Source organism: Platalea leucorodia, assembly GCF_965183815.1.
Source record: "Platalea leucorodia genome assembly, chromosome: 4".
Taxonomy (NCBI): domain Eukaryota; kingdom Metazoa; phylum Chordata; class Aves; order Pelecaniformes; family Threskiornithidae; genus Platalea; species Platalea leucorodia.
The window spans coordinates 30178738-30199153 of NC_138826.1; the positions used below are offsets into that span (position 1 = coordinate 30178738).

Sequence of the window (20416 nt, forward strand, 5' to 3'; positions counted from 1 at the left end):
CAGAGCTATGAACAGCAGACTTTGTGACAGGAGGGACTTCATAACTCACCTGAAAGTTCATGCTTCAGAAGTTACAGTCTTTCAGCTCACTGGCGAATGGTGACTAATGAACTGGAAGGCTCTGTCTGCCGGCAGCGTGCACACTTCTCAGCCGCCTTCTCTGAAAGGATATGGACTTTGCTTATGCACGGGGTCCTGTGTTTGGATCAGATCGTATAATGTGATTTATCTTCTATGAATGCTACTTTAAATTTTGTTTGGCTGGGAAATAAGATTGAGTTGAATGGCTAAAAAGTGGAAAGCTATCGACCGCTGTTGCTTTCAGTAAACAATGCTGGTATAGAAAAAATCTTGCATTTTTATATGGTTGTAGTAATAAAAATATGTCAAAATAACAAAGGTAAAGAGGTCTGAGATTTTCAGGAAAAGGATCTCTAAAAATGGATATTTTCTAGTCCTTTCAAAAACTTACCTCTGAGTGGAGACATGCTAATCTTTTTCATAAATGTCAGATTTATAGATGGTTCTTTGGGCCTTTTCTAAGCTTATTTTAAAAGTCAAATGTGTCTAGTCTTCCTTGATGCTAATCCTATACAACTGCAGAAAAATGAATTGATTTTCTCTATCGATGTGGCTATTTCTGCCCAGGCTGTGGAGGGAGGACATGTTTTTTATTGATTTGGCCCTGAACTTCCCTGACTCTTGATGAGCACAAATGAAAGAACCACTCTGGAGGTAGTCATGAATCACCAAGGGAGCTAGTACTACTGCCTTGGCCAGACTCTCGTGCTTCTTCACTGTATGAATTATACATTGGATTACCATCACAGTAATTAGAACAGGATCCTGCTATTCATGTATGACCTATAGTAAGAGGGTTGTTTCTTGGAGTGCTTGATCTCTGCATAATGGTAAAAGCAGATATTTATAATATAATTATAGAGGAAGGTTGACAGGGCTGAAACCTTTAACCGTGCTGGAAGTGCTTGTGTGTTCAGAGGATGTTGTGCTTGTTTCTGTCAGAAGAACAAATGGAAAGAGATTCAAGAGAAGGATGCATGAGGAACTATTAGCTGACATTTAAAGCTATGTTAGGGCAGATTTGCGCAATATTTTCCAGTGCTCTGATGGAAAGCAGCTGGGGTCCTCAGGGCTTTTAGAATTCTGGATACTTCACTTATAAGCCTGTTGGGAAACTGACTGTTGTGGTACTGAGGAGTGGTTTGAAATTTAACCTCCAGGAGATACGGAGATACTAACAAAGATACAGGCCATCTACAGGACACTTTGCAGGACCAGGCATTCTTCTCTGAAAAATACTGTATTGCGTAAGGCTGGATTCTCTTCTCTGTCACCGGTCAAATGGTTTCAGTGCTGCTAGTCGTGATGACTCACGTGGTGGTTTTGTAACAGAGGAAGTTAGTGCTTCATAGATAGCTTCTCCTGCTTTTTGTTTCATTTGTTTTTGAGACACACACATACACACATTTAATATAGAAGCTTGAGTTTTTTGAAGTTTTTGTGTTGATGACAGAAGAAAACATGAGTATGTCTTTCGGAAGGAATACAATCTTAAATAAGATGCTGTGTCATTCTCCAAACTGCATCCTTCCAGTAATGTGATTGTTCTCCCACTCCCTCTTGATGCTAGTAGATAAGATGAACTTATTATTTCAACTTTGTCATAAACTGAATTTACTCTCTGGTTTTAAGCAGATCTAAATCACATTGTCAAGCTCCTTTGTACTATCATTCTTTTAAAAAAAAAAAAAAATCTTCGTAGCTTTGTTGTATCCAGCCAAAGGCAGAGATAAGGCTGAGCCATTTCTTGTATGTATGTAATTTAAAAATCAGCAGAGACTATTTCTTTCACAGGAATCAATAAAGTATGAATATAAAATTGTCAGGTGATAGCAACTGTGTGATGCAGAGGATTAGTGACTTGTCCTTTTATTATCAGGAACTGAGTTCAAGCTTAGATACAACAAATCAGAAATAATATTATGCTCCATGGGCTTTAGTAGTATTGAACGAAAAGAGCTAATGTGTATAATACCCCAGTCCAGCTGGGAAATATTAAGCACTACTCTAGTCTCTTGCTTTCTGCTCAGATCAGCTATGGATTCTCAGTCTAGTACTTGGTTGTTGATCATTCCTCACCATCAGGATAAACCTTCTCCACAGCAAGAAAAAATTGATTTTAGTGAATTCGTATTATATGCTCATGAGGTAGCTGTTCTCCTTTTAAGTGCGGTTCCAGGCAGGCTCTCGGGAGATGCATCAATGATGAAGCGAACAGGGGCTGAGCAGTCTCCTGCTGGGAAGGGGAGTGTGGCTAATTCCAGTTCATTAGGGAGGGAGCCCAACTGACACCTTTCTCTTCAGTCTTTGACAGTGGTGGTTGCTATGGAAACCTTCCTAGGAATGACCTCTTTTAGTGTTTAAATAAATAAGCTGAAAATTCTCTGTTATTTTTCTAACAGTATCTAATTTTCTTTGGGATAAGCAAACTACGGGTGGATTCAATAGTCTATTGATCCAGCCTCCAGAAAATACACTAAATAGATTCAGCGTGCTGCGTGCATTTAAATACGCCTGTTTGCCTGTCTAGAAAGCATACAGACAAGGGCAGGGCATGGCCTTGATATTCTGACTTGGCTCAGAGTTCCAGTTTTAATTACACCTCTGAAAGAACTATGAATTACCTTGTGAAACATCAGTTAATACCTCAAATAATTAGCTTTGATAAATCGAGTGAGTTGGGCACTCCTAAGTAATTGCTTTGTTTCACCTGAGAGATTTTTGCATTTCAGCGGTGGGTTAGCAATTCCCATGCATGCTTTATAAATCCGCTTGTAAACACTTTGGGAATGAATACAATCAGGAGTAGCTAAGGAGGAGTACATGGGTTGCAGAGGTTGCCATAATGATCTGGGGGAAGGAAAAATGTTATGTTAACATGAGATTGATTTCAACGTGAGCAGTGGCAGTATTTAAATAAGTACGTATTTAAATAAACTGTGATTTATTTCTAGAAGTGGAACATGAAGGACCTCTACAGCTTGCCAAACCCATTTGAGGTAATACTGCATACTTACTCAGTTCAGTTCCACAGAACGATAGTGTCTCACCTGTTCACGTGCAGAAGTAGGCTTTGAAGAGGCAAGCCACAAAATACTGAAGTGGATCACCAATTTCAAAAATTCATGAAGACAACAGTAGGACATTATCTACTTATGGGCAGGGGGAAATTTCTGTGTGCAAGCCAAGGTGCATATTACCAGGCCAGTCTTGATGAACAAGCACAGACATTTATAATCAAGCTATAATATTGGACTGATGACTGGTGGTTTCAAGAAAAATCTCTCTTCACTCAAGGTGTTGCGTTGTATAGGATAGGCTTGTCTGATACCCTCTGCAACGTCTGGCATAGGACAACGCTTGGGAAGTTGCATCTATTTTAAAGTAATCTGAGTTTTTAGTCAAAACTTCTAAGGCAGTACCTGCCACCTTCCAAGTCTTGATAAAACATGCCTAGTCAGTATAAACTCAATTCACGTTTGGTGGAGATTTTTTCAAACAACGTGATAGCTTCTAGTTCATTATTCTGGAGATTTACATACAAAAGAAATAGGAAAGCAGTAAAACTGCAGTAGTGCTGACACCACCATAAAAGATGAATGCTTAGTACAGCAAAGTGATGGAGAGCACATAATTGTGTTCCCAATCACCTGAGCTGAAAGACATTTTTAAGTGAAAAATTCATCCAGGGACCTGAATTTTGGCTGCACTTCCAGTGTCGTGCACTGTACAAGGTAACATAGAAGATTCAATTTATGCTAAAACAAACTAATTCTAAAACAGATCATTTCACCGAGTACAATGTACTGTATTAACAGATAAAGAGCAAAAACTTCTCAAATAGAGTTGACATGAGAGGTTTACATAGCCGCCTTTCTCTGTATTTGAATAACTTTTCAGAGATTTGCAAACCTTTTGAAAACTATTTTCATGTTCAAAAGCTCTGTCAACTGGAATCATAGAATTATCAAGTAAATTGTGCTTTTCCTGAGATTTATGATGTTTCTGTCATACCAAATTTATCTGCCTTTTTTCTGCATCTGAAGGTTAAATGTGTGTTCTCTTGGTTATTGTGTGGGGTTTTTTGTTGTTGTTTTGTTTTCTTGTAATTATTTAACCAAAGAAAACTATTTATAGCTATCTATCAGCTCTGGAGGAAATAGCTGTTTTACCAGTTTAACAGTTTTACCTCCTTTTTAGTTTCTTAAACTGATTGCATTATTCTGATCAGCTAGTACCTTTTAAAGATGCAATTGAAAGTAGACTCTCATAAATTGTTTTACATGTTTCCATTATTCCATGTAAACAGTGAGGTATCAGGCTCCTACTTTAAGGCGTTCATGTGAATTAGCCTTCTGATGGACTTATCCCTCTAACCTATTTCCCTGAGTGGGAAACACTTGGAATAGACTAGACTATTTTATTTGGAAGGGACCTACAACGATCATCTAGTCCAAGTGCAGTTGGGGGTCATATGTTCCCTGATCCAATAAAGAATCGTTATAATTCCCTATATGGTGGGAAAATGGGCGTTCAGTCTCGATGAAACCATTTTTATCCCACTAGTTTACTTTTTCTAATTGTTTGTATGTCTGCTGTTCTAGTCCCCACTGCTCCTAGGTGGAGTACAGCGGTCGACTGGGGGCCTGTGCCCGCGGCGGGGGGAGGCAGCGCTGCTGCCTGCAGTGTCACACCCCTGCCTGCTCTGCAGCTTCCTTCCCTTACAGAGGAAAGACTGTTAGAAGCCTGGCAACATCTTCAATATTAGAAAAAGTATAAAATTATCAGTATAATTCCATTTTTTTGATCCCCAGATAAGTATAATAATTCAAGCTTTCTTCTGTGTAAGTAATCAATCTTTTATCTTTATCTGCTTTTAAGATTTTGACAGGCTTGTTATTTTTTCTTTAGCTGTTTGCATTTTGTATAAACTGTTTCAGCCAGCATAAACTAACATAACATTTTTAATCTTTTCTTTGTTTTTAAAGATGAAGGAATTCAAAAGTAAGGAAAAATAATCATCACTGGTTTTATGTAGGCTTTACCTTTTTATAAATGTTGGCTGTTAAATTCTCCAGGAATTGTTTAGACTATAAACGTGAGGTATTTTAAGGAAGACTATTTGCGTGCTGTTTATCAGTTGACAGTTTGCTGATTCCACCCATGAAGGCTTTTATTTAGAAAAACAACAGAACTTGGTACCACCTGCTTCTGAGTAATTGCTATCCGTGCAGACTTGGTCTGATGCTTGTGACTAGAAGCTGGAGATCAAAGTCTCTCTTTTTTATTCTAAGCGTGTACAGGAATCTTCATCTTCCTAGCTTGGTTTGTGAGTATCTATCTCACACGTGAAGCATGAGCTGAGTAAAATAACTAATTAGTAAGAATGTGTTATCTAATTTGAAAACAAGCCACACTTTTTGGAAAGAGTTTGTTTATGAAAATGGGAGGGAGGAAGGTTTCAGCAGCTTGGTACATCAATCTGTTTTGGAAAAAAATGTTAGAAAATAAGAGACAAGGCTGCAGAGTAGTATATGATCATTGTGTGTCCCCTTATTTTTATTCACAAATATTAATGGTTGAGTGCAAATTAGGTATTCTTGTATGACTATAAAGATGTGCATGAATGCATTTGTCCTATGCGGCCGTCTGTGCTTAGGTATAGAGGGAGAGAAAAGTTAAAAGGCAAGCAGACGAATTATTTTATTTCCATATTTGGACTTACATATTTGTCTTTTTCTCCGAAGCAAAGAATTGCCTTGCTCAGATGGGACAGGAGTTAAGTCAATGGCAGAGTGCTCCTGAGAGAGGCCCGAAGCAGCTGCAAAGGCTTCTGTTGCAGGCAGGCAGAATCTGCACCCAGGAGCTTCCCTCCTGGGGCATCAGTCTGATGTAGCTGCTTGTATGTCTTCTACTAGCATGCAGCAGCCTCCTTCCTACGAAGCTGCTTGGCTGGTAAGGCTTCATCCATGGAGCCATTCTTCTGTTCCCTCAGTATAGTGTGCTTTCTTAGTAACCAAGAATGTGGTCTCCTCCCACATACCTGCATTAGGGACAAGCTCTTGATGATAAGTACCAACATTTCTCTCTTTGTAGCTGCTGTGTGATAGCAAGGAGGTTTGGAGATACATGGATTTCTTCAAGAACTGAGCATGCTTCTCCTTTCTGATCTGATCTGATCATCAACGTATGTACTTACATACATAGTGTCTTGTGTTTGGAACACAGCTTGAAATTCAACATGGGACAAATTCCCAGAGAAAAATAAAGTTTGTAGCGCTCTCTTCACTGGCAAATTCCCTACATTGGAGACTTTGTGAGAAGTCTCCTTTTCTTTCTTTCCTCCTTTACTGCCTGCCTGCCTTTCTTTCCTACAATTGTTTATATTAAATATTGTGTTTATGTAGTATCTAAACCAAGACAGCTCTAACTCTTATTCAGTGGTTTTGGGTATTACTGAAGAATGAATAAAAACATATAATAGAGCCTGCAGTTGGCCTATAAATGGCTGATGTCTTCCAGGGACTCAGCTCTACTTATCAAGTAAACAGAGGGCCTGCGCCAGTGGGCGGAATAAAAAGTTGGAGTTAAACTAAAGGAACGTAAAACATTTTATATAGAAGTTTGAATTTTATTGCTCAGCAAAGTCAGCCAGATTTGAATAATTATTCTGATGAATACTTCATGTCCTTAGTTTCTTGACTATTTGGTAAGAAAGGCCAAAAGACTGGAGAAAGGCTTTTAACTTACATGTTAAAAAGAGCTTGTTTGTTTGACTGTAGCAGTTGAAGCAAAGGATCCTGGTGATACGGTTGTTCCATACATGTACTACAAAAGCATCTTACCTGAACCTGGAGCTTCAGTCCATTTGGGATTGTCATAATTAACAGACACACACTTTGCTGTCCCGTTGGATTTGAAGAGATGTCTGAAATGCGGAAACGCTGTCTCTTCACTTGCAGTTTTAAACATCAGGAAAAAAGAAAACACGAGCAAAGCATTTGGAAATAACAAGTATTGTGAATGGTGATACCAGGCAGATGCAATGTGACTTATAAATAGATAGCTTCTTTGTCTTTTAAAAACAGATGTGTACAGCAAATGCTATCAGTATTCCGTAAGGATCTGTGTACTTTGTTCAAAAATGCAGGAGATGACATGAAGCAATAAGCCTACTAAACCTCAAACTGTAATACAGCAGAAACCAGAGAGCGCCATGCATTGTGGATAGTATTCCTGTGGGTGGGTGGTGCGTATGCTGTTGTATAAAGATAAGGCATAGATGTTATTGAAAAACACGTATGAGTATTGCCTTTTTCCAACATGCACCCTTTATCAAATGTTAAGTTTGTTTTTATGCTGGCTATTTCCCTTCCCTCTGTCCAAACTTCCAGTAATTTCCAATTAGTCCCCTACCCCCACCAAAGTCTGTTTTCTTGCTGTTCAGTTACAGCTTTTTTAAAAATTATTTTTTATTTCTCTGAATAATTTTATTCAGTTTTTTAAAATCTGTGAAACAGGACTCATTTTTCAGCCTTATTCTTTTTGTCTGGAATGGATATAAGGACATGTTTACAACAAAGCTATAGATTCCCTTTCCCACCTAACAGCTGATTCAGAACTGAATTAATGCTTACGTGGGGTTTGATTTGAATTGTCACAGGGACACTGAGTTGTCATGTTTCTTTCCAACATTTGTGCATGTAATTCGTTTGTGCCTTGCTCCTATGGTACATCTGTGTTTACTTATCGTTGTTATCAACCTAAGGTAAAAAACCCTAACAGGAAAGAAAGCCCTAGCAGCAGGGGGACAGCCAGGACCCAGCTTTCCACTTAGAAGAGGTCAATAAGTAGAGGTGGGCTCTTTTCTGGATTTCTAGTTTTATAAACCAGCCTTTACAATCTCTTACATAAATTTTTAGTAGCTTTTAGGAATCATTTTGGACAGATCTGGAGGAACCTGTATATTTTTAAATGAAATGTTGGTTGTTTGTATGCCAGCAAATCAAGTAAATTTATTTAGAAAAATAGAGATCTGTAAAAGTAATTTATAGGAGCTTGTGATGCTAGTCAAAGTAAACTGCATTTAATTTTCATGATGATCAATCTGAGCTTTATCGATCATCTATCAATAACATTTTGATTTGAGATGTTACTAGGAATCAAAGTTGGACTTAGAGTAATTCATCTGAACCCATGTAAGACATTTGTTCAAATTATCAGTGACTAAATTAAATTCAAGAAGTGTGTTTCAGTTTAAAGCTTTAAAATCTCCTAAGTGAGCCTGGAGTCACAGAGCTGTCACTTTATGCTAGTGAATCTATATATGTTTTTTTTATTTTTGGCCCAATCTGGGAGTTTACAGAACTGGTTGGTTGAAGGACTGTTATTTTTATGCTTCCAGCAACACTTATTTATCCAAATAAATGACAGTTACCTAAACTCAAAAGACTAACAAATATTTTTGTTTCATGAACTCAGTGGAGAAAATGTGCCTTTTGTTTCTCACAGGTTTAACACATTTGATAAGGACAAATTATATTAGATTAATTGTAGACCTTGAAATTTACAATCAGTAATTCACCTTGTCAGTAGATCTGAACCATATCAGATTCTTTCAGAAAAATAATTCATTGCTTTACTATTTAAAGTCTAAATGCCTTAAGTTTTTGCAAATAATAATGTTACTTCAGAATAAGGTAATTTTAAAGATTTTTAGGGTGATTAAAGTATCTGCACATGTCTATGAAGCAAGAATTTCTTTTTACAAAAAAAATGAGCAAGAAGGAATTTTGGATAGTGTGCTTCTCACCTTTGTTATGATATCTTGAAAAGTACTGCTTGGGAAGCTGTGCCACAGCTGTCCTTTCACAAGTAGACTAATCTGAAAAAAATAATTAGGCTTGTGGATTTTTAAATCTCTTTTGAGCCAGGTAAAATTTATGAGGGTAGGTTCCATCAGCTTGATTTATGTTCCGTGGCCACACTCTTAGTTTTTTGCCCTCATGGGAGCAGTGGTTTGCTAGAAATAACTTCTTTGTGTGTTTAGAAAACTGAAGTCGTTGAGAATAAAGTGGAATATAGTTTTAAGAGGTTTATGCTGGATGCTAGCCCTAAAGATCCTGGCAGTACTGTCTGCTTTGATCACCTCCAAGCCACACGTGTCTCCCAGTGGATGACAACGGCACGGCAACGGCCTAACCCACGGATCGGCTCACGATGCCACGCGCCGCCGCTGTCTGGGCTGCTGTGTGTTGCTCTTGCTTCAGACAGAATCAAACTAATTATTAGTCTGTATTCCTCTCCACTCATCAGACTTTTTTACTAGCAGTTACCCCCTGGCAGGAGTCTGCCTCTGCATTTAAATTGTACTCCATCCTTTTTTGTGCCCTACAACCATTCAAAGAGATAATACTTCCCTTTTTCCTCAATTAAATTCTTCCTTTATTTTTAGAACCTAACACATTGCTTTCTCTCCTGGGATCCTATTTACAAACAACTACTGTGCTAACTACAATAAAGCTAAAGGCAATTCAGGCTTTCCCTCACCACGATGCTAATGTTCCTTAAAAGTCTTAGATGTAAAAGATCCAAAAAGATGCTGCAGGTTCTGTTTCTGTTTATCCATTGTTCAGTCTCCCTGCTGGAATTGCCAAGAGGCCAATGCACGGAAGCAACTGCTTGAACTTTAAATTAAGAAAATAGTAACACTGTGACATGGGTGAACCTATTCAGGTATTTTTAAACCAAGTTTAAATATAGACAATATACTGCCTGGCATAGAGATGAAATGTTTTTCTCAGCTTTAGGACCTCAAATATATGATATCACTGTCTTAAAATTTGGAGGTGGGATGGTTGGGTGTTTTGTTTTGTCATGTGTTCCCCCCCCCCAATTGGTTTGTATTATACCCTCTCATTTTCACTGAATGTTTTCTTCCTCACGTATTACGGGCCAAAGTTTATCTAAAAATATTTAACTAATATCTCTTACTGGTTTTAGTCTTACCAAAATCCTTATTGTATTGCAAGACTTATCTGGAGAAAAAAAAAAAAAGCTTAACAATGCGAATGCCTAAATTTTTGCTCTGAAAACCAGGCTGGAATTCAGCTGTCTAGAGAATTGCACAGTTGAAAACTGGCAGTTAGATTTTGTATATTTCTTAAATGCCAAGAAACAACCAAATGACAAACCTAAAACTAATTCTGGGTTACTACCTTATTTTAACCTGAATATCCCATTTCAAGTTAGTCTGCTCTGTAAGAAGTATAATTGATTTTGGAAATGAGGTTAACTACAGGAACAGAACCACTCATGTCAATGTAGGTGCTAAAAAATATTTTTAGTTTAGTAAAAGTAAAATAGCTACTCAAAATGAATTGCTTTTTAAGGTGCATACATAAAATTCTCTTTCTGTGCTTTGAGCCTGTAAAATGAAAGGCGCTTTAATTGCAGAAGTATTCTGAGGCAGGGAGTGGATTTTTCAGGAACTGTGACAGAAGCGTGGCAGACAGCAGGTGGAAGTCTTTTCCTAGTGATGGACATGGTCCAGAGTTATTGTTCCCTGGGACAAGTGATGTTTGTTTTCATAACAAGAGGAAACATTTATCAAAGGCTATTTACTTCCCCCGATGTAAAAGATTCGTGACAGTCAACGTAGCATTGCATTACAGTACAGCAATCCAGTTAGGAGGAATACTTCATTAAGTGCACCAACAGCTATGACAAGTGGGTTATATGCTAAATGCAATGCTCTGTGAGTGGCTACAAACCAAACAGCTGTGTTATGGTGTTGATCTCTTAGTTTTACAGATCCTATTTTCTTCTTGAAGTGCTCATATACTTGTTTGTCTATCCCTGTGCTGGTTACCAGCCTTTTACTGGATTAAACAATTTGACATGACTCAATATGAAATCATGGGAGATTTAGAAGAAATTTGCTTGGTCCTTTTATAACACAGTTTTTATTCCAAGAAGGAGGACTTGATATTTGATACATGTTTTGAACTGAAATTAATTCCCTGGAAATGCATTTCGGCTTGCTGCTATGAGCTCTGTCTGGTCTACTTTTATCTTCCAATTTCTAGGAAGGCAGTTAGACATTGCAGTCATAAAGGCCACAAATATAGTATGTTAAAAGGAGGGACAGAGGGAGACTTGACACACAAACTGCATCTCCAGTACCATTGCTTGAGGGTCTATGGAAAAATAAGCTTGATATTTTACAGAAGATAGTCTTTGTATATACCAAAAGCATGGCTCTGCAGCCTTCACAATAGCTGATTAGGCTAGTTAATAACTAGACTTTAATCTTAGAGACTAACAAGTGGACTTAATAATAGCTATTAACTTTAATCAGTATTTTTACTGGGAAAGAAGTAATTTTCAGTGTTAGAAAATTTATTGGAATTGGCTCAATTCACTAGATGTACTTTTTTACAGGACTTTATTGGCCAAGTCTCACTGGAGAACTCCATGCAGAGACTCTCTTACATGACCTACCCCACACAACTTATTAAGGAGTAGGAAAGAAGGGCACAATCACAATCTTTGCTGTACGGCATTACAGCTTATTTCTGCTTTGAACAGTCACAGCACACAGTGCAACCTGCCAAGAGGCCACTATAACATCTAAGCATACAATTAACTGTAAGAGTGTGAGTAATCTCATCCTTTTTCAGTGAAGCATTTAAGCACGTGTTTATGGTTAATGATTAGGTCCAGATGAAAGCAGTAAGATGATCTATGATTAAAGTTAAACATATGTTTATGTGCTTTCTTGAAGAGGAATGAAATTATTCAAATGCTTTAGCACTGTGGGTCACCTCACAATACTATATTTTCCAGAATTAGCCATCAGATTCTCCAATGAGTAATTTAAAAAATGTTCTCTGTGTGTGAGGTTCAAATACACTATTCTAAATTCTCTTACCTAGCTGATGAGGAAGAACTGGGCTAGTTGAGGTCCAGATCCTAGACTCAGAATCTGACCCTGTAATAGCATACTAACTAAAACATCATCCACCAACTTGTTCTTTCCAGTAAGTGTATGATTGGGAGTTGCCTTTGGGTGGAAAAAAACACACACTGCTTTTACAAGGGAAGAAGGGAGAATTCAGGAAAGATGCTGCTTAAAATCACTTTGGGCTTCAAGTTGTAATATTTTTTATGTTTAGAAAGCAAAGAATTTAGAATTTTTTCTACATTTTTGTGTAACAATTAGTTGTGAACAAACTATTAGTTTCAGTTTTTCCCACATTCCTATTTTGCTGTATTCATTCTTTCCTATGTTTTTTACTTCATTAAACTTCCTTTTCTGTTATAAAACATCATTAGACACAGTAAAAAAAAGTATCTTAAAATGGTCATTAAGGATGTTTGGAGGGTTTTGTTGTCGCTATTGATTGTTATGAACTTCAATTACTTGTTTTTTTTCTTCAGATACCCAAAATAGGTCATACCTTGTATATGCCAGTTTCTTTCATTGACTGGAAAGAGAATCTGTACAACAGGTTTAGACGTAGGCATCTCCATTTCTGAGGCCGGAAATCCCACTCTGACAAAAGCTTTATCAAGGCTATAGCCAAGGAGGCTGAAGTCAACTGTTTCAGCAACATTTTTTCTCCATCCACAATGTTTTGCATAAAGGCAGCTGTATCATATATCACTGTTATTGCTTTATCTTTGTTACACTCTCCAGTCATCAGCTGTTTACCGTTGCTGAAGCAAGCTAATGGGATCAACAAACTTTTGGTCTCACCTGCTACATTTTTAGGTTACAAAATTGATAAAAGTGAATGTCACCCAGATGAAATTGCAGAAAGGAAAGGGAAACCATATCTTCAATTTCCTTGTGTAATAAATATCTAAAGTAAACAAACACAAAATGAAGTGCTGCTATGTTCCCATATGCGTGGGCTGGAAGGAAATACATGTTAGCATGTTTCTGGGCCAGATAACAGCTCCTGCTCTACACTTTTTATTTTCATGTATAATGCTATGTAGAGTGGGGTTCGGAATTATATTCCGCATACTCAATACAAAAATAAATCATATACTGCATGAACTTTCCTAATGGATACTCTAAGGCGAGATGCTATGTAAATGATGGGGATTTTGAGGGTGGTGGTAGAGAACAGGTTAATGTAGGCTTATTCCGCCCTCCCTAACAAATAGTGCACTCTAATTTCTTAGTAACAGTTCTGGGATCTGTTGATGTGACAACTTTTCCCCAGGCTGCCAGAAGACACACAAGTGACTGTGCCACAATCGCATCCCTAACGCCCCGACATACATAGGAGAACCAGGAGGAGCTCCCTGTGTTCTTGCCCTATTGGATTATTTTCTTGGCAGCACATAGATTATTTTGTTGTTTGGAAGGGTTTTTTGTACTACTGCTCTGCTGCTTCTAAATGGTATGTAGAAGGCAGAGAGGGAATGCTGACCTTTGGCACTCTATTTCTTGAGCATTGTCTTCGGCAGACCAAAAGTCAGCAAGCAGTCTTTGTAACATAGGCAACCAATTAATAAAAAAAATAGATGTATTCTATGAAACTTCCAAAATGTTTCATTCAAAAAATTCAGCCCTTTTTCTTTGAAAGTCAGGCTTATTGCTAGCTTGTTAAGAGTAATTTCCTCACTTCTTTGAAGTTCTCAGTGAAATATGGCTGATCTTCAAAAGTTCTTTCCATTTGTTTTATTCAATATAATGTCCCTTCTGTAGAATTTATGACACAGAACATTTTTATCCATGTAAAGTGAAGAAAGAAATAGAATGGTGTCAGAGTTATAAAAATTTTTTTTGGTTGTTTTTGTTCTTGGTATACATTTAGTGTGATCTATAGGATACAGGTTATAAGATATGGGGATTAAAGAGAGGCCTAAACACCAAACTAGGCATTTCTGAAGTCCATGTGTGAATTTTCTCAGAAGGCTGGATCTTCACACCAACCCCACAAGGGTATGATAATCTAGGGTTTTGCTTCTTTACTTATCTCTGTTTATAAATTGGTGAAGGGTCTTTACTCTCTGTCCCGGAACAAACCCATCTCTTTGTTGACACTAAATGCAAAACAGATCTTCAAAGTTCTGTTTTGTTTGGGGTTTTGTTTGTTTGTTTGTTTTTGTTTTTGTTTTTTTTCTAACATAGCTGGGCTAGAAAGAGGGACTAGAGCTCCCTAATTATACACTGGGACTTCCCACTGGTCAGGCCTGTATATTTGTAGAGCCTGTTACACTTCACCAATTCGAAATCCCTACCAGCCCTTCCCCAGGTCTAACCTGCTTCAGCGACCACCCTCTGTCTTCTGCCTAGTCAGGGGAGAGGGTGCAAGCCAGGGAAGCAGAGGCTGGAAATTTTAAAGGCATCTGACCAACTTTATCATATAAGAATTAAAAATAATAATCAAGGGACAAAGTGATAAGTCAATATTTTTAATTCCTTATGCCAGAATATGGATAGGCAAGAAATCCGTAGTGGGCTCTTTCCCACAGGATCCCAGCTAGCTCTGCTGCCTTGATGCACTGGAGAAAACATGCTGCATTAAATAGGTTTGATGGAAAATGTGTTTTCATTGTGCATCAATTTAGGATATTAATTCTTACTGAATCACATTCTGTTTTTCGGCTGCATTTACTGAATGCCACTATTATGTTGTAAAACTATTACAGACTTTTATTCTAGGTAAAAATGCTTACACATTATTTGTGATATTTAATTCGAGACAGATGATGGGAAGAACATATTAGATGAAACTGAATTATGTTGCCAAGCTGTAGACTCTCAGTGTTCATAAAATGAAACAGTAGAAAACAATTTAAAAGCAAAATTCATACTTCTTATAATCTTCAGTTTCCACACTGTTGTCACTCTCAAAATGACATTTCATAGTCTGACACTTAAAATTTGATTCACATTCTTTCCCAAATAAACATAATTTTTAGGTTGCTGCTGGGTTTCTTGTTTATTTTTGTGCACCTGCTTGTGAATGTTTTCAGCTGAGTATACTTGGTAACACTTTTCTACAGTAGACACCAGTGAATGGCTCCAGCGAAGACAACAAGTTTGTAATGGGAGCTTTTGAGGCTGAGTCTGCACTGTGAACAGGGATGTGCACTCCTCTGTCCTGCTGCCTGTGCACAGGCTCCTCTCACGTCCAGGGGTTTCTCACACCTAGGGAGATAGCTCACCTTCAGGCAAGGATCTCATCGGCAGCCTTGTCATGTTCTTGGAGCCCTCCAGGATGTTTTTCATTCCTCCCAAAAGATGCTGCTACTGCAGCAGCCGGTGCCCAAGGACACCAGGAGCCCGGAGTGCACAGACACTTTTGTGCAGATTTGCACTCCTTCCTATCTCCCCTTTCTTTCTGGGGCAATGTAAACCTAGTGTCCTCTCGGATTCTTTATAGATACAGCTTTTAGGTCAATATTTCTCAAACTTGAACAAAGCACAAGAACCATTTGGCTCATTTGTCCTCCTGTGACTTGGACGCATGCAACCCTTCAGCCCACCTCCAGAGGGAGAAATGAAGGCATGTGAAGATCTGGATTTGACAGCAGCAGCTCAGCTGCTCCAGGGCAGGGAATGGAGAAGTTATGGGTAACAGGTATTTACCTAACAAGGGAACTGCCAGTAATCAGGGACAATTAGCAGTTCATCCAGCTCCTGTAACCAGCTGCACTTCTAACCCACAGTCACAGCTCCTTTGCACTCCTGGTCCCTGAAGACCCGGCTGCTGCTTTCTTACCCAAGCAGCACCTATGTTTCTGTCTAACCTGGGGACAGGCTACTCCATGTAATTTAATAGTGCACTACTGTACAAAATTGATCTAGGTGTGATGGGGAAATGAAATAATCTGTCTGACAGATTATAAAACAAGGGATATGTAATGTGGAGTTCATGTTACCTTGGTTAGTGGTGAGATTCATTCTGTGCTGTCTTCTTGTAGAAAAGTATTACTGAGACACCTTATTCAGCAGAAAGGTGGTTAGTATAAAATTACTCCATGAACACTTCAGAATGAATTTGAATGAGCAGGCTGAGTCTATGCTGGATCAGCACTTTATCTTGTATGACGGTATTGATTTTGATCTAGCACTGTCAGCTTTAAAGCCAGATTTACTGCACTGTCAAGCCACAAACTTCAAAAGCTGTCTTTAACTGAAGGGAAGTTTAATCTGATATATGCAGAAGAAAAATCATTAATCAAAGTCGTCTTACATTTGGTCTATGAATGGAAGAAATGTTGTAGTAGAGGCTCCTAAGGCTCAGGCTTCATTTATTTGCATTTATTATAGCCCATTCTCCCCCATACCCACTAGAGGAAAGTTCTGCCAGGATTCCCTCTGTGGTTTATTTAAAACTGTAAAATCTGTGGCAAAGAGCATGTCATGCGTAAACCAAACAAACACCATTGTTTAGTTTAAGGAGGGATTTCTGGGCTAGATGAAGAGGTGGATCTAGTTAGAGAAGAGGAAGATAGGCCTGAGGAAGAGCAAGGGCTGGAAGAGAACAAGCTCAAGGAATAGGTATTGGTATCAGGAAGATAATGTCACAGAACCACAGAGAAGAAATGAAGAAGAAAATCTCAGTCTTATAACCCTGGCTTGCCATTTTTTTGTCTTTGCCTGTTAACTGATTAACATAAATCAAAATAGGGAAGGGAATTTTTGAAAAAGAGTAAAATACGAATTCCTATTGTGTTCTATGTGTTCCTATTCCTACTTATGTTTTGTATTTCACTGTTATGTTTCTAATGCTATAATTGGTAGGAATCTTAATTACATTGCATGAAGCTGTGTCTTTTTGAAGGAGTAATTTACATTTAAACTCTTTAGGAGTGTATGCATTTTGTCTTTGATGTCCTTTGATTAGTAATTGCAGCTCTTGTTAGCAAATGTTACATTTAAAGCAAAGCACTTTCATATGTCTCTGCTTACTTACATTTTCTTGGTAATCCTTCTACATTCTATAACTTGTCCTATTAAGGTAACCTAAATTACTTTTTAAAATATTCTCCTGTTTTTGAGAGTTGAATACAAGAACTTCAAATCTATATGTTCATTACAGACACGGATGAATGTGACCCCATTGACTCTGGGCAGAAGAAAATTCTGTGATGTAAAACGTAATTATGGGTATGCAGATACTCTCTCTTCCTGTGCTGTTAGAATGGTATATTTACTAGCTGTACAAGTTTATGTACACAACTATCAACAAACATTGCATATGGATATTACAAGAGCGTAGGTTCTTCTTTATCCCTCCTTCTAACTGGGGAGCAGAGTGGTGTCTCAAATCAGAAAAGGTTTGAAAACCTTACCTTGCCTATTACAACTGCTGAGGCCTTGTGTTTAATGCATCCTAGACATCACTGTGTCCATACTTAGCTTCTCTCTGCTTCTGCTCATTCTTTTAAACTATTATTATGACAAAGATACTTACATTCATAAACTTTTATTTCCAGGTTATACTTCTGTTTCCAGAAGTCATATTTTTATATGTATTACATCTCTGTGTTTCCAGATTTTACGTAAAGTTAGTATATGAAGCGTATGTTTTACTTTACATCTACTATTTTGTTAAATAGTCCATATTTTTTCTAAAGAAAAACATAACTTGTTTAACATTCTCATCTTCTGACATGAATGGGCTTTCTGTGTTCTTACATGATAGAAAAATTGTGCAAAAAACCTAGTATTATAACACTGAAATATAACATTAGCCATTTTAGCCGCACCTGACATTTCCCTACTTTTTATCGGGAGGTCCATGTAAACACCAAATGCTGGAAAATAGTTTCTGAAAAGCACGGCTATGTTTGTTTATTCTGTCAGAAGTGTCAAAACAACGTTGCCTGAACTTTCTCAAAACAGCAATTTCAAAATTTGATTCCTCAGGGAACAAAACATCCATTTAACATATTACTGCATTTTTAGCAGGACTTTGTGCTTCCAGATTAATTTACATTTTAAATTGCCGTGAAAGCACTAATTTACTGAGCTAACATGGGAAGTACACACGAAACAGCTATTTAGTTTATAAATGGTACCATCTAGTTTCAATGTAGGAATGCTTAATGGCTTTAAAATATATAAAGACTAATTGTCCTACAGATTTTGTAACCAGTCACGTTAGTAATGTTCAGTTGTACTATTTGCAACATTAACTGCTATGTACATGATAAACATCGGTCAGCCATATAAGTAACACTAACGACTTTGAATTAAATCAACCCAGTTGAAAACTGCTGTGCCAAAATTAGTCAACTCATTAAAAAATGGTCAAATATTAGAACAGCTATGAAGAACAAATTCATTGCAATACTTGTATGTATATTTAAAGCTGAAAATATGAACATCAATTTGAAATTTTTATTAATTTTTGATGATTGAATTATGGCTACAGCCAAGATGTTAGTGTGTGTTTCTAAAGTATAATTTTCTGGAATTCTGGTTCAACTCAAGTAAATTTGAGTACCTAAATAAATTAATCCCAAATGATGATGATTGGTAGTTTGCTTACATACTAATATCTTTGCTCCTCGTTGCTTTACTTCCTTCTCCCGTCTCTGTTGTACACTTTCAGTGTATGAAATATTTGCTCATCTTTGATCCATGTAACTTTTTTGATGGGCACCACACAAATAATCATTGTTGGATCTTATTAATCATCAAGGCAAAGAGTAGAAGAATAAAAATGAAATCCCTTACTCCAGCAAACTCAGGGGCAGAATTTCCTGTAAGAAACTCCCAAGTTTACAGAGCCTAACAGACTCATTACTAGGGCAGTATCTTAAAGTCCTTATATCTTTATTTTTTATTTTTTATATTGGTTTTGCTTGTGCTTCCAACCTTCTCTGTCCTGTGGTGGGTGGTGCGATCTGGTGATTTGAACTGGGAATCAGGAAGCAAGTTCTTTTGCAGACTGTGCCAAAAATGTCCTTTACTGGAACTTTAAAAATGAATTCCTCCTATTTTTTTTAAAGGATTGAAGGGTGTAATAGCATTAAAGTCCCCAGATACCATACTCTGTAAAATACATGACACGGAGTGAGAAAAAAAATGTCATTCTAAACATACGTGAAGATGGTATGAGTTCTGAGACCAGGCAGGTCAGAACAGTAATGTGAAGGCTTGGGAATGGTTTTATCATTTTTCCTTTCACATGCAAACCCAACAAAACATTATCGTGCATTTGCAGCTTTGGTATTCTGAAAATATGGAAAACAATCAGATAGGCCATTTTACCCTTAAAACCACCAGTAATTTTTACAGAATCTCACGAGTCTTGAGGAATCCTCTGCCAAAGGGTTCTGTGTTGCTCCTTTTAATAACCTGAGCATGATGGAGATTTCTTTTCACCCCACCTCTATTTGTTGGGGCTTGAGTTTGGGGCTCTGAAAGCTGAAGTTAAATGAAAACTGGTTTGTATTACAGGATAGTCCACATTTTGCTCTGGTCCCTCTCTGTCATGTCTCAGATGACAAAGATTGCTTATGCCAAAGCTTGTATTTAAACGACAAGCTTCTGTCTGCAGCAAGGAAGTCTCTGCTTGAATGTACAGCTGGCTTCATGCGTTTGATTGGAGGCTCTTCTACTTTGATGGATAGACTGTATGTGAAAATTTTGCTTAATAATTTATGCAAGTGCAAGTCAATATGATATAAAGCTGATGATTTTATATGATATAAAAATGTTGTTAAGGAACATTGCAGTTACATGCAATGCCTCTTTCCCATGGAAGAAGTTATTGTTAGGCTGGCCTTTTTTATGCTAATTTCTAGAGTGCTCTGTGGGAGTGTTTTTTTAAATTCATCCATAACAGCAGATGTCAGAGCTACGCCTAGCCATTAATAAAATCTGCTGGGAGAAGAGGCAGATTTTGTAATGAACTTTTGGATGGCAATCTCCATCATGTCAGAAAATCTAAGTGAGATTTGGGTTTAATCTCTTTTCTTTGCACAAATAGTTGGATATAAATTTAAAAAAACCCCACAATATTTATGAAAATAACATGATGGGTTGTTTGAATTTTATGCTAGTTTATGTGCAGTAAAAATCTTTTAATCCTGCAAGAGTATATATTTTTTAAATTTATGGGTATGAATACAGAGGCAAGGAATAGATTAACTTTGTTAATTGATTAATAATAAAGAGAAAAAGAAATGATGCCTATAGGTATATATATTCCCTTTGAAATTTATCCTCAACTTCATGGATGTAGTGGTCTCATATGATTTAAAATGTAAGCCTATATTTAAATTGTTTGTTTGGATGAAAATGTTTTAGGTATTTGTAAAATTGTATACTAAATCATTCACAGTTGGGTCTGAA

General features: G+C 37.4%; 1 protein-coding gene across 1 annotated transcript in view; it reads left to right on the forward strand.

The window, feature by feature from the left end:
• Positions 1 to 20416, forward strand: part of NRG3 (neuregulin 3) — a gene marked incomplete at both ends in the record, with an annotated part of 418654 nt that overhangs the window by 80783 nt on the left and 317455 nt on the right. The window lies entirely within an intron of this gene.